The following is a 16025-nucleotide window of genomic DNA, read 5'->3' as shown; positions in this document are numbered from 1 at the left end:
GAACTACAGTAAAACATTTTGGAAACATTAATTTCTACAGTTTTTAAAAGAAGGAAATTTAACAAATTGTTAATTTAGAATTCTTATAAATGCTGAAATGTGCAAAATAGCAAACATAATTAACTTAATAACGTTTCACCTTGTAAAAGGCGAATTAAAAATTAATTCGCTGTTAAAAATTAATGCGCGGTTATGCTGCATATCTCAGCATCTGAATGGTCAAATTTCGCCAGATGGTCAGTTAAATTGACGTTTGATTGGCACTTAATGACGCTTCTGTTGGTTTCTGTAAAATTTATAATTATATAAAGTGCTATAACATAATTTAAAGTCTCAATAATAAGCAATTTGAATATAGAATTTTAAACTTTTTTAGAATCAATAAATTTGGAATATGAATTATAGAATTTGCAGTTAGGTATTCTTCATTTTCTAAACCTAAGGACGAAACAATCATGATTCTAGGATCAAATTTTTATTTTGTTTTTATATTTTGTTGTTTAAAAATGTAAGTAGAAATGTTTACAACTTTTATTTAGAAATATTTATAAAAACTTAAAATTCTGGAGTCCCGCTGTTAAAGAAATTGAATTAAATAATAAGTAGGTTCAATAAGAACCTGACCATCTAAAAATAGAAAACAAAATGCAGATTATAAAGATATATTTTAAGTTTTTTTATAGTAGGTAATCTCTAAAGTACCTACTTTGTGTTAAATTTTAAATGATAAAGTAACCTAATAAGTGATCAAAAACCAAAGGAAAATTGATATCAATAAACGATGGTCCTTTGAAATGAGGTCGTATACCTACTTAATGATCATATGATGTAAAGACAGAAGAAAAATAAAAAATACGTGAACATTTATTGCATATTTTTTGTATTTTAGACAGAATTATGTGGATTATAGTATTGAAATATACTCTGTGGGTAATTACGCAATAATTTTTTGGACTTCAGTAAGGTATTTGTTTTTAGCGTTCATAATCCCTTATCTGAAAATAATTCCCGTCGTTCCTTTTTCCTTGTGAAGTTTGTTAAGGACTGGAAATAAAATGGTAATCATGTTGGCCGTATTACCTACATATCCAGCGTTCTTTTATAAACTTCAAGTGTTGAATATTGCGTTTGGGTGAGATATAGAGAAAACTAAAATGAAAATGTCTTAAGACATCCCTTGGGCATCGTTTACCCGGCGAACGACAATGCGTCTTAGTAACGACTTCCCGTCTGTGTTACTCTATGAATACATTTTCTTTGTTCGTTCCTTCGTGTCGACCGAGTAACATGCCTGTTTTACATGCATTGAATTTTCAAACAACCATTTATACATCAGATATAATTATTTTGCATAAAGTTGTACCACGTCGTAAATGCGCAAAGTTTTTACTAAATATATGCCGTAAAAGGGGGCGGTTATTGTATCGGATTGTAAGTGGTTCTTATGAGACTTCTGAAGGGTGCGTTTTTCGCTGGGGTTGATTTTTATTAACTCTGATTGGAGCAATTAATTTAATAGAAATATAAATGGCAGTTGCCGCTTGATTCGCATTAAGGATCGCATTAAGAACCGGCCTTTCAACATCTTTAATATTTCCTTTTTCCTTCATCACCACCCACCAGTCACCCCACACGACTTGGTGAAGCGGCCATTTCGTCCCCCCCTTTCCCGGAGCTTTAGAATGTGACAAAGTCGTCGCTGGAGCGATCGATCCTCTCACATTCTAGCCCAAAACCCAGTTATGCGCTACTGAAATCAATAAAAGCGTTTTCTATCTTGTTGTTTTTTCCACAACGTGCGCTATACATTTCTTTCCTTATACGCTTTCACAAATGTGAAACAATAAAGATAAAGGTTTTAGTTCACTTTAGAGAAAACCATCAAACACATAACAACGATGTGCTCATGCGCTGCTTTATGATGAAGTAAGATGAAGGAAAAGGGTGAGGAGGGACTTTAATTCGCAAAAACACCGGCGATTATGGAGAAATTTGAAATTTTCGGGAGTTATGGCCGCTTGCGATTTGTTTCAATTCGTAAAGTTGCGACTCAAATGGTTTAAGTTATTCATGAATTTTCTATATTCGAAGCTGAATTCGTTTCCCAGTTTTAAATAGCAATTACAGTTGCAACTTTTAATCTACATAACTCTCCGAAACGGCCCATAAAAGTCGACGAGAAAACTCAGAAGCTCTCTATTCAAAAGCGAAAAAAGTTCAAATGGAACGTTCGCATCTGAATACACGGAATTAATTTAGCTTTTTTTCTTCGGCTAATGTTTAGAATAATTATTCGGGCTTTTCGCTACCAAATGACAATAAATCAGCGATAATATCAATTGTTACAAAAATAAGACATTGCGTGGGGCTAAAATTGCCAAAGTCATGTTTCGGCGCAATTACAAGCACTAAAAGAACATTTTAATTTGCATTTTAAATAAATGTTGGGCGAGTGTTATTTATTGCATGTTCAAATTTTAAATACCAATTACAAGCCTTGACACTATTCCACCATTGTTTCGATCCGTTTTTTCACGTTTCTTGACCAAATCTTGTTAATTGCAACCGACTTTTTATGTTAATTGGATGTTTCTCTTTTGGTCTTAATCCGCCAGACACCAGATGAGTTAAAACTATAAGTTTTATAAATGGGAACATTATACTAATTCGGATAATATTAATTTTACAAAAACTAATTAGTTCCTTTCGGAATTCTTCTTGTGAGAATCCGGCGCCTAAACCACTCTTCACATAAATTCAATTTATTGAATAAATATTCCGAATACAATATCTAATGATAACTAGTCAGCTGAAAGTATTTTTAAATTAATAATCACAAAGTTTTCCGCGTTTGCTACTAAATACTTTATTTGTGACTTTTTTTTCAGAATTTTTCTACAGTTCCTATAATAAATATGAATTAAATAAAAATTTTAGTGTTAATAAAATAAAATATTAATATTAATAATGATTAGTCAATAGTTTATGATTTTTAGTCACATTTAACAAACGATGATGTTTTGTGCAAGAAGTACTTACATAAAAACATTACGATTTTGGGGTTGTAGACAACGTTTCTTTAGTTAATAATAAATATTTTTTGGAGCGACTTATAGTATTAATTAATGAATGAATGAATTAATTAATAATTATCTTAACTTATTATAACAAGTTATAGAAAAATTCTGATGCATAGAGAAAAGAATTAAGTATTTACAGTAAAACCTCTCAACAACGGACAACGTTGTGGTTTAATTTGAGCCTATAATTGCCCGTTGTGTCCGCGAAGGGGAAGTGGAAATTTTAATGTGTAGGTTTTGTTACGTTTCTACAAAAATGTCCGTTGTCAAGAGGTGTCCGTTATTCGGAGGTGTCCGTTAAGGGAGGTAAAAGTAAAATAGCTTTGAGCTGAACTTTGCCCGCTCAACTATTGTTTGTATTATTTATTTATTTTTGATAAAAAATATTTATTAGTATTATTATTATTAGCCAAATTATAGTAAGACAATTTGAAAAAATTCTGACGTAAATTCGAAAAATATAGAAAAAATAATCCATCAACCACACGAGATATATTATATATTATATATATTATATTTTTCAGATTTTTTCGAATAATATCACTTTTGTGATACTAGTTTTAAAAATTAATACAAAATCGATTGGAAGAGGGTATTATTAATTTATAAATATTTTTTCAGATCTTCAGATCGTGTTTGGACCTCACCAGGCATTTGAAGGTGAGTAGACGAAAACCTTTTTTTTTAATTATAAAGAAATTAATTAAGATTTGTGTATGTTTGGGAAATGCTTTAACATATTGTACATTTAATTGTGGCCCTTGGTTGGCATCTAGATTGTGCATTCCGTCCCAAAACAAAGGGAGAATCTTTCTTGTCTTGCAATTTATTGCATTTTGCAAATTCGTGTCGTTACTTTTGTCGTCGAAGCCTTTAAAATCAAAGCAGCAACAAGTAGAAATAAAAATCTCTCGTAATTACTTAAAACGCGATAAAATAATCATTTAACTTTTATGATCAACTCATAACATAATCATGGAGCGTCCAGGACGACTCGGCAGCCGTCGATTCGCTCGGAAAATCCGTCTTAAAACCCTCTGAAAAAAACAGCGAATGCACCTGAAAACCGTCCGATATTAAATATACCGTAAATATTTTCGTTTACCTGCAATTTAGCGCGGAATTTGAATAAAATCGTCGTAATTTGGTTGTGAGCCCGCATTCTCCGCTCATGGAGAACCCATAGTGCTGAACGCAACGACCATTGTAACGGCCGGAATGGGCCCTCCCGAGACCGGAATGGGCAATGCGCTCGAGAATGGCCCATCTTCTCGCAAGTAGCGCTCCGAGTGCCCCATTGAATATTTAGTCTCGTTATTGAAAACATGATGCTCTCAAATGTTATTCATACACTGGAGGAAGACGCTGATGACGTCGTAAACTTCCTCGACAAGAAATCCTCGTGACCGACACTCCTTATCGACCACTAAACCCCAAACCAACTCAATTATTATAATGGACATCGGTTCAAGAGTTTAATTCACGGTCCAATTGTTTAAAAATGAATTGACATTTTTTACAGATTATTTGACAAAAAATATACAAAAAAACCATCACGCTAGATTTAACAAATATACAGGGTGATTATTTTAGGGCCTACATTAGAAATTGTTTATCTTCTAATTTACACGTTGTTTTTTAATTGCCATTAAAAAACATTTTTTGATCATTATTTTCAAAAAATCATAGTAGTCTTGCAAATTGCCAGTTGACAGTCCTGACGATTTTGGAAAACCCTTCAAACCTTTGACAATCAAATGCAAAATTATTCATTTATTGTCCAAGAGGTCCAAGAGGGTCCAAGAGCTGTGATATTTTGAATGAACCTCTGAGCATATAAAAATTTGCTTAAAAAATTGACACCAAAAACTATGACAGATAAGTAGGGTACAATCACACAAATTGAAAATGACACTTCCATAAACAAACGCCTATTTAGATCAGTTTTAGATCATTTATTTTACAAGATTTCATAAAACGTCAAAATAAATCGAAATTGGTGGTGTTTTGACAAATCACCTTTCAAAATTAGAAAAATAAATTGAAACTGAAAATGTTACTTTGCGTATTCCACTCGATTTCGTTTGTTTTTGGGCGAAATTTGTCATGAATAGACTGCAAAATGACAAAACTCGGTCGAAAAAAAATTATTCTTACTTTTTTCAAATTGTTTTCAAATTTATTACCTAAAAAACCACACTAAGAAAACACAAAAACTGAAACTCAAGAAAAACATTTTTTAATTTTTCCTCATTTTTTTTTTTTTTGATGCAGAAACATTATTTTCTAAGGATTATCTCACATTAAAATTTATTTAACATCAACCGTATAAGCTACACTTTACCTCCTCATATTTTTTATGTAATAAAGGTTTTTTTATTATTATTTATTATTTTATTTATAATTATCTTTATTATTATTATTATTAATTAAATTTTCAAAGAAAAACTAAAAAAAAATATTTATTTTTTTGGCCTGTTTTTCAAGGTGTTGAAACGTTGCCTAAAATTTGAAAATAATTGTTTTATTTTTCATTTGTCTCAACGCACCATTTCCAAAAAAAACTTAATTTATTTCAAAGAATAACGTGTTATACATGCGTCATTTTCATTTTCGGTGACTGTACAACTACGCTACATTTTACTTACTTAGAGAGAGGGCTTTTTTTATTTGCAATTATAAATTGTCCATAAATGTAACAAAAACGATCAAAAGCTAATTTACATATTCTATTAGCCATGTGTAGCTCCTTCTGATGCTATACATACAGGGTGACCCATGGGTATGTGCGTGCTTCATATTTTTTTTATATAAGCTATTAATTTAAAATTTTTTTGAACGATATGTCTTACAATAAGGCATATTTTAAAAATATTTTAATTTGTATACAGGGTGGTTCAAAGTGAAATACCCAACTAAGTTCTGTTTTTTTTTTAATGAAAACCCCAATTTTTGTTACGACTAAATTGTCGATATAACGTACCCTGTATACAAAATAAAATATTTTTAGAATGTGCCTTATTGTAAAAAAATTCAGTTGATAACTTGCATGGAAAAAAATTTAGAGATTCGTGGAGGTAAGGGAGAAAATACTCATTTGTCGCAAAAATCTGAAATGTTATAAAAAATACCTGCCTTTTTTAAGTGGCTGGAGGGTAAGTAATCATAAAAATAATAATTTGGTTAAAGGTATTTAACGAAGTTATTGTAAAACTAGTGTTAGGAATTATTAGACGCCTTATTTCTACCAACTGAGTTTCCAATCAGGTCGAGCAAGTTTCTAATTAGATAATTATTTATTTAATTACTGGAATACGCCTACGAGGAGTGGAAAGTTATCTATCGGCTTGCGCAAATTTATGTTAATGCACTGTGGATTTATTTGTTCGATTTCTCGCCTAATGCGAGGTGTTGTAAAGTGTGGCATTATCACACTAGTGCATATAAAGCGTGATAAGTGTCAGCCACTCGTTCCGTAATTAGTCGCGAATTTGATAAACAGCTCACGTTTTAATTGCAGAAAGCTTTCAAGCTTGTGCAAAAAAGCATCGATAAGTCGTCCATTCCGCTTCGCGTTTTCGGCCCGGAATTAACATACGAGTAAAATTAAAACGGGATGATTCGAGAAGGGCAAAATATTTAATGGGGCTTAAACCGGAATGAATCCCAAACGGGGTCTGAATCGAAACGCTCCGTATATCCAGATAATTGGATCGCTGCAAAGCCTCGGATCAAGTCAGCTAGATAACTAACCCGCTAGCACTATGAAAACAGGATAGAATGTGAGTTTTGGATGGTGGATTGGGTTCGAAAAGTCACATTCTGGGACAGTTGCCGCGGAAATGATAGTCGTATATTTGGGGCGGCGGTCCGAAAACAATCCACGATCTGGAGAATAAAGAGGATCGCGTGTTATTAGTTCAGGTGGAAGCGAGATGGAGGGATGATGAGTTGTTCATTTGGCGAAGTGCGGGCATATCGCAATGCGGCCTGGGTGCCGGGCAATTCAAACGGCCATTATCACCTGAGTTATGGCACTGTGTCGACAGAGTTGTTCGAGACGACGACATCGGATTTACCATTCATCTACATCGATTATGGCCGATTGCACTTTCGAAGGACCATGAACGCTAACTCGCAAAGTCCGGCTTGTTTAGAAATCGAGAAAATTGTTCACACGTAAACTCAATTTCAAGCAAACAGATCGAAGTTTTAATCAAACTTCTCCTTTTCCTTCTGTCGAGGGTCAGGATTATTACTGTCAATGTTCGCCGGCAAAGACGTTGAAAAGTTGCTTAAATCAATAATTTTTACTAATTTTAAAGATACTTTTAATCAAATGTTCTTATTTATTACGTTCCTAAAAAACCAATTTTTAATTTCCACTGTTTAATTTTAATATTGTTAAAGTCTTTAATGATTTAAACCTGTCTGAATAAATTTTTTAGAGCTGTTTTCGCACACAAGATTTTTTTGTCCCGTCCGTCATGTGTAAACAAAAAATTTATTAATCAGAAGTCATTGCACATTGTCTTATTCTTCGGTTTTGTGGTTTCAAAAGTTTTACCTTTTACCTCAAAAATGGTTGTTGGAATTAGTACCTTTTAAATTAACAGAATTTTATAACGATTGTTAAAATGTAAGGTTTTTTTTGTGTCCCGTCCGTCATCAATTTGTATTTCTTTTTGCTGCTTTTATTTGAAATTTTAGTTCTACTTGTCGGTTGCAAACAATTTGACTGCGACTAAGTTACTATAAAGAAAAATTGATTTCTACTGATACTGTGCGTAAAAACTGAAAATGAAATCTAAAAATTTGTGCAGTCCGTTATAATGAGATGGCCGCTTGTTTAAATAAAATTTAAAAATTTATATTTTGTATATTATCAAATGTTTCTTCTTGTAGTACCTATATAACTTATGTTACCTAGTACATACAGGCTGTCCCAGCGAATTGAAAAAGTTTATTATTAACCTTTAAATAATTGAAAAATGGATATTGTTTTACGAAAGCCGTAGATACTAACTTCCTGCATCACCTTAAATTATTATTACATTCAAAGTATTTTAGGAATGAACTACAAGCCACACGTTTTTGAAATAATTGAATTTTTTTGATGAAAAGACGGTTAAAAATGATGTATTACACAAAAACTAAGAATAGTAGAACAGTAGGACTTTTATCACTATAAAAGGGAAAATTTGAAATTAAATTTGTACCAGCTGCAATTAGGGACGTAAAAAATTCAGAAGTTTGTTAAAAGCTAAGATTACTTGAAAAGAAAAATATTTTTTTACTTGTCAAAAATTTACTTTCAAATCTATTCATATTTTCAAACCTTGTTGACTGAAATTATCTTGAAAAAATTATATTCAAAAATTATTAAATAAACTACGCACAAATGGGGAAATTGTTAAAAGACGTTATACGTATTCTAGGACTTAATTTTTTTTATACGTTATCTTCTCATTGGTGACAAAATGCATTCATACGTAATGCTTTTATGCAATTAATTATGTAAAGAACTAATAAAACCTTAGTTTTAACTAAACTAAAGTTAAATTCATAATAATATCCCTAGTCATTCTGTATATTAAAAATTAAAAGAGCTTTCCAAAACAACAAAATCATTACAATAGATAATCCAGGATGAGGTTCAAAATTAAAATCACTGAGGAGCCATAAATAAAGTGAAACCTCGCTTAACGGACACTTCCGAATAACGGAAACCTCTTCACAACGGACATTTTTGTAGGAACGTAACAAAACCTATATTAAGATTTTCACCTCCCATTAGTGGACATCTTTCCACAACGGACAATTAAAAATTCTCTATCAATATCCATTGTTGAGAGGTTTTACTGTAATATACCACTTATTAAACACGTGTTTTAGTAACAAACATAATTTTTTGCGTAATTTTATTAAATCGAGCTAAATATTTACGACTCTGGGTTGCAAATAAATTATTTTGCAAAAATTTTTCAAAAATAAGCCCAAACATTTTTGAATTGACTTGTAAATGGTGCTATTTCGAAATTTTGCGAACTCTTTTGCATCGTTTTGATCGAAAAATTATATAATTTATCAAAATTTTGACAAAAATCACTCAAAAAATTGCGCTTTTTACTCATATTTATTATTACTTTTTTCGTAAACGAAAACCCGGACAAATCAATGATATTTACTATTAATTTTTTCCAAAGATTTCTTGATCGACTGAAATTATTCAGAAATAATAAATCTGCCTGGAATTGTTATTTTCGAAAGTTGGAATCAACAGAAAAAATGAGAAAACTTCAAGCTGTTTAGTTGTTTTGTAAAAATGTCTCAAAAATAAGCCGAATTGACTCGTAAATAGTGCTATTTCTACGTTTTTCCGAGCTATTTTCCATCACTTTGATCTAAAAATTTTATTATTTCTCAAAAATTTATCAAAAATTAGTCAAAAAACTTTATCACCTCCTGCAAAAATAAGAAAATAAGATGAAAAGTCACGAATATTTTGTCATTGTGTTACAGTCACTCAATATGGAGATATTTTCAATTGGTATTTTCAAAATTAATATTATTTTTATTTAACATCATGTTAATGAAATTTGTTTCAACTTTGTTTCTTTTTTTTCTTAATTATTTCTTAAAAAAATTGAGTTAGGTAATTCTTTTGGTGACGAAAATTTTCTATTTTGTCTCAGTATCTCATCTAATCTAAATGTCATTTAGAAACAGTGGTAACACTATCCTAGTTTGCCCACGCTTTGTGATTGATCGAAGTCGAGAAACGAGAAATTGGGTTAGAACTAGTTTTGAAAAGAAACTGAATTGAGTGTTTTGACCGGTCTCCTCTCTTATAAATTCATACTCCGCTCCTCATTGTGATTTAAATTTCCCATCAGACGGGCGTTACAATAACAATCCGCGCAAAAGAGTGTGGAATCGTCATTTAAATTTCGTCTCGTATCCTCATGTGCGAGCCATAAATAAAACATTATCTAAATTGAGATATAAAAACGCTGCGGGTTCCTTTGGAAATGATAGTGGGGTAATCGCCATAGATCTAATCCTGACAAGTTTCATAGTTTCCAATGCACGTTGCCGGAGCGGCACCTGAGCCTGTAATCAATTCCGCCAAGTCTAAATCTTAGCGCGCCCCCATTGGTTGCTTCTTCAGTAATTTACTTAATGGTTCCCTGCTGCGCGCTCCCTTGCTATAAGTCTTGTGTTACAAGAAGTAATGGCCGGCTGTCACGCTTTGAACCCCATACAATGTCGCTCTTTCCCTGCACCCCACTTTTCACAAGACCTTCGGACAAAGGAACGGACCCTTTGTTTTTACACCGGATTAAGACATCACCCATCCCAGCAAATTGCCTTTCCATTTTTTCATCCCACAAACCTATAATTACAATTTAAGTCGCGTCTACGGTTCAGAATTTTTTATAAATCTTTCGAGGGTCAGGAATTGTAAGGAACATTGAGATGTTAAGGGAGGGACTAGATGATGGATGGGTCGGTTTCGTTCTCATGGCCATCCAAACAATGGACTTTTATATAATAATAATAATGGCACAAGGAAAAATGATACGTCAAGGGGAACACTGCAACAATTCTTGCAAAGACAGGTAATCGAGTCTTAAATATTTGGAGGGAAGTAACGCTGTTAGGGGATATTGCCATTCCACTCACGGCTCATACACATTCCTAAAGGAATTATGAAGCAATAATGAAGAGCACAGGTCTTCTACAGATCGGGGGCGAGATACAGTGTTTATCCGAGACCACCTACCTTGTTTCACGAAATAAAGTAGTCAACGAATAGGTGTGTTATTTTTATTTATTGCTCGAGTGGTTTATGGACCGTTATATTGTTGAAGTCGCTAATGGGCACATTTTTTCCGATTTTTGACAACGTAATGGGTATTACTAACCTTTGGTATAAGGTCCTGATACTGCATCCTCCGAGTTCGGCGAGAACGTTCCAAGGAATGGCCTGTAATAATTACAATTCGGTTTAATTAATCTTGGAAATTAGCAGAATTATCGTTAAGATTAATTTTGATGGCGGCGCTAATTTATTTGGATTAGTTTTGATGTTCAATTTGTGCTAATGTGCTCCCCGGAGTTGCCTTGACCACCCATTAACAATTTTTGTTTCGTTTTTAATTAATTCAATGGAAAATAAGTCTAAAGCAAATGCAATAAAATAGTCAACTACAAGAAACTTGGAACTAGGAGAAATTAAATCAAAGTTTAATGGATCCTAAAATTTTAATTGCCTCAACAACTACTAAACCTATCAAAATTATTTAGTTATTATTTTATGGCTGTCGGTGGATTTTTCAAATGCATAGACACATTTTAGCACCAAAGTTCACAAATGTGAAAAAATATAATTACATAAGTACCCCGAAAATTCAGTGTTCTTTGGAATTTAGTCCGAATAAAGTCGGGTTTTTGTGATTACAACTAAATCAATAAAAGCAGAAAAATTCATTACATGTTTTTTTTGTAGGTTTAGTTTATTTTTTGAGAAAAAACGCAGTTCTTCAATACATAAAACGAAAAATTGAATTGAGCAATTTTTGCATTTTTCGGGGTTTTTAGGAAGCACGTCGTTAAATAAAGAACACAGTAAAAGACAAAATATGTTTGATTTGTGTCGGAAAAGCTTGTTATTTATACGTTTTGTGAGCGTGCATTCGCTTTTTTTTATCTAAAAATGCTACTATTTCTCTACTATTCCTCAAAAAAATCACTGTTTTATTGAAAATGACATTACACAGTGAAACCACTTTTAATGGACACTTCTGTATAACGGACACCTCTTTACAACGGACATTTTTGTAGGAACGTACCAAAAACTATATTAAAATTTCTACCTCCCATTAGTGGACACTTCTTCACAACGGACAATTTAAGATTCATCGGTGTCCGCTGTTGAGAGGTTTTACTGTACTTGGTTATGAGCTAAAAATTTATTTTTTTGCAAAATTCTTTCTAACAAGAACGGGAAATTATTAATTACTATTAATAAATAAAACAAAAAATTAAAAGAAATGAACAATGTTTGCATTTTTAGAGTGATATTATAAAGCACGTGTCTGAGTAAAGTACACAGTTTCTCGTAAAATTTTCCTAAGCCAAGTTGAAATTGAAATAATTTCGTGAAAGTTAGCCAGAAATAAGCCGAAATATCTTTGAATTGTGTCGGAAAACCTTGTTATTTTTACGTTATTCGAGCTTCCATTCGCTTTTTTAATCTAAAATCGCTACTGTTTCGCAAAATTTCGTCACAGTTTCTAAAAAAATTGCTTAGTTTTATCGAAAGTGGCAGTATACTAGCCTGAGCAAAAATCTCAATTTTTTCAAAATTTTTTTTTAAACTAGAAAGTGAAATTATTTTTAGGTTCATACGCCCATGTTTTAGCACTTAAATTCAGAAAATTGTTTTTAAGAAAAATGTACCCAGATTTACTGTTGAAAGCTGTGATCTAACGAAAAATTCTGGGCTGTTTAGAAGTTATCAAGTATCAAGGAACGATAAAAGCTCTCTAAAAGTAAAAGATATTCTAGATTCCAAGACTAAAACCACTGAACAAACAAGTGATCTTCCTATATTTTTTTAATAAAATTAAATCCCAAATCATAAATAAAACGGAAGATTAAAAAAACACAGAAAACTTTTTTAAAGCACTTTAGGTACTTGTTGAATAAAGAACCTTCGAAAAACTTTGCCAAACCGAGCTGAAAATTCAAAAAATCTCAAAAACAATCCTAAATATTTTCGAGTTTGTGTTGTGTTTTTTTATTTTAAAGCTACTATTTTACAAAATTTTATAAATTATTACCCAAAAAATTGCTTATTGGAGCCTTAAATAACATTTATGAGCTAAAAACTCAGTTTTTACAATTATTTTTTCCAAATTAGGACTTGATATCATTAAATTACATTACTGATCCATCTTTCAAATATTTTAACACGTCGTTCATGCAGAAATTTCGTTTAAGAACGGTGTCATTTTGAATTGTAAAAACTTTGCAAATTTATTTGTATTAGTTGTGATGTCTAGGAGGGGTTTTTCTTGACCACCCATAAAAATTGTGTTTTTTTTTAATTAATTTAGAACGTGGAACACTTGGAACTAAGAGGAATTAAATTAAGGTTTAGTAGATAATAAAATTTTAATTGCTACTACAAACCTACCAAAATTATGATTTTTTAATTATTTTGAGTTACATACTCACATTTTGGCAGAATAATTCACAAACGTGATTCTACTCATTGCTAAAACTTGGACTAAACTGGCCCGGAGTCAGTTCCCGAGCCCCTCAACCTTGTCTGCGCTAATAAACCCTTTGTTAAAAAAGGTAAAATCCCATTTCAAGGGTTGCAGAGAAGTAAAAAGTCCAAGGTTGCAATTCATCTCCTTAAAAAACCAAGTCAGCGACCTCGAAAATATTGACCAGACCCTTCTTTTATGATGTTTACCAAGAATCTGGATTTTTTCGTTTCAGACGTCGCTTATGCTCTTGCCGTCGCTTGATGCAGTTGATACCTTGAGAAATAATGGCTGCATTAGGGTACCGAGCACTTAACCGTTTTTTATCTTCAAGAGGGTGTAAAAAGTGCTCTAAAATTAAAACCAACGGTCTATGAGACATTAAACACTCCATCAAACGAAAAAATTGAAGTGTTGCTTGTGTGTAGTTTTATTAAAATTGTTTCGGGATTTATGAAGGGTTGAAACTGGCCCAAAGCTGTGCATTCTCATTAGTCTCATTAGAGTAACACGTAAATGCGCTTATGCTCCCCCGGTACGATGTATTAGGGCCGTAATAGTTGGCTGTATGTTTCCTGTTGACATCAACAGCTTTCAGTGTTAATTAGCGTTCGATACAGGGTGTGAAAGCTCGAAAAATCGGGCTTTTGTAAACCTTGAACTTGTGCAATAGTGGGAGCTTTAGTGCCATGTCGGGGGCATATAACCATCATGTGTATTACCCCAAACTGGCTTTTTCAGACGTGCGTGTCACCTCCCTAAAGAAAAATCTTTGACGAGGATTTTTCAAACAAATAAATTTTTATCGCGGCAATAAAACCAAACAGTGATCATCATCGCAATTTAATTATGTTATCAATCATGATCCTCTCGTCCAAACTCAAACAAAATAGCGACGCAAAGTCATAGGATACGGTCCGTTCAACAATTTGCATAAACTTCGAGACTGTGACCGTTTCGAATTTTCTAAACGTGACACAATCACCGTCTGATTTTTATCGAACGAGCCGTCTCGTGAAATCACAGTTAGAATGTTCCAAACGTTGAAAAAAGGCACGGGACGAGTCACATTCTGTCTCGTATTCGGGCGATTCGGTGTTTCCCTAAGGAAGACTCATATATGACGCTCTGAAGGGCCATAAACTGAATTATACTTGTTTGGAACGGCGCGCGAAAACTGACTGTGTTTATTTTCTTGTACCATCGCATTATTTTCAAGTTATTGGACGTGTTTATATCACGACAGGAATTTGCAAAGACCCGAAACGAAATAAGGACTAGGGCAATTATTGGGGATTTTGCCGGAACCGAACCACCAACTCCGTTCACAGAAAAAAACTATTTATTTCTCTTTTTTGATAACTAGTTATCGACAACCAATTAAAAAATATCGACGAAAAGATACATTCTAGATTTTTTTTGTTGGCAATATTTTCACACTTAAAAAATATTTTAATTTTTTTGCTAACTTAAAAATTATATTTTTTGCAATGTTTAGTATTTTAAGATAAATAAAGTGAAAATAGTGAAAACACGTTGCAATGGGAAGCGTGTTTAAAATAGTGTTTATAATCTAGGATTCAGATATTAAAGTAGGTTTAAAATGTTGTCAACAAAAAAATATTTAATAAATCTATTCAATAGTGGCGTAGATAAATAAGAAAAACTGCTGTTATATTTATTTTTATGATGTACAGGAATAGAATACAAATTAGTTCTAACACTGACATTATGAATATCACTTCTGCGAATTCACAAATTAAAGAGATATACAGCTTTTATAATCTTAAGATGGTACATAAATATTATGTATAAACTTGTGATTATTCTCTGAACATTAGGCCCTTTGTTCTCTATAAATCTGATACATGAGTTTAGGATTTTTTGTAAATTACGGCGGTTATGCTGAGACAGAAAGCCTTAATATGCCACATAACAATAGTCAATTTGAGGATATATTAGAGATTTCACGAGTTTTTGTTTCGTTTGTGAATCTAAATGCCTAAACTCATAAAGAATTTTGAGTTTTTACATTGAAATTTAGAAAGAAAAAAATGTACATGCTCATCAAAAGACAAGGCACTATACAAGTTAATTTTTAAACTTTATCCAGAACATGTCCAAGTATTTGGTTATTTAAATTCAGTTGTTGATTATTTTCAAAGAACATTCGCTGTCATTTTCAATAAAAAATCAATTTTTGTTGTTCCAGGAATTCGCCAAAAATTTCTTCTGTATGAGACCTTGTTCAAGACAAACTAGTCGTATTTTCTGCTTTGATTTTTTTCTTTGGTTCTAATTAGGTTTGTATTTTTGGGCAATACAAACGTCTATTTACACATAGAAACTTTAACACATGTTATTAGCGGAATCGTTTGAGTAATTCTAATCGATTTTAATTTTTTCTTGACCGTAATTTTGATCGAATTTTAAGCAAAAGTCTGCTTTAAAATTCTAACTCGTAAAAGGCTTTTGGAAAATCTATAAAATTAACTTCAAGTAGTTTTTTAACGACATCTGAGGGAATACCATTTCTGGGAAATCAAATTTCGTGGGAAATCGATTTTTTTCCAAGATTCCAAACTATGTTTTAAACCCGAGCCCTCCGAAATCTATTGGAAAAAATATTTTTAATTTCTAAACAAATTCTACTTTTGAGATATAT

At 32.2% G+C, this 16025-nt stretch overlaps 1 long non-coding RNA gene across 1 annotated transcript in view; it reads right to left on the bottom strand.

Annotated features, from left to right (window-relative positions):
* Positions 1-16025, bottom strand: part of LOC135265862 (uncharacterized) — a 68540-nt gene that overhangs the window by 19233 nt on the left and 33282 nt on the right. Inside the window, exon 2 of the long non-coding RNA XR_010333710.1 lies at positions 11009-11070. This is a non-coding gene — a long non-coding RNA (uncharacterized LOC135265862). The remainder of the gene's footprint in view (positions 1-11008; positions 11071-16025) is intronic.

This window comes from Tribolium castaneum, chromosome 4 (assembly GCF_031307605.1).
Source record: "Tribolium castaneum strain GA2 chromosome 4, icTriCast1.1, whole genome shotgun sequence".
NCBI classification, from domain to species: domain Eukaryota; kingdom Metazoa; phylum Arthropoda; class Insecta; order Coleoptera; family Tenebrionidae; genus Tribolium; species Tribolium castaneum.
This window is presented reverse-complemented; position numbering and strand designations above follow the sequence as displayed.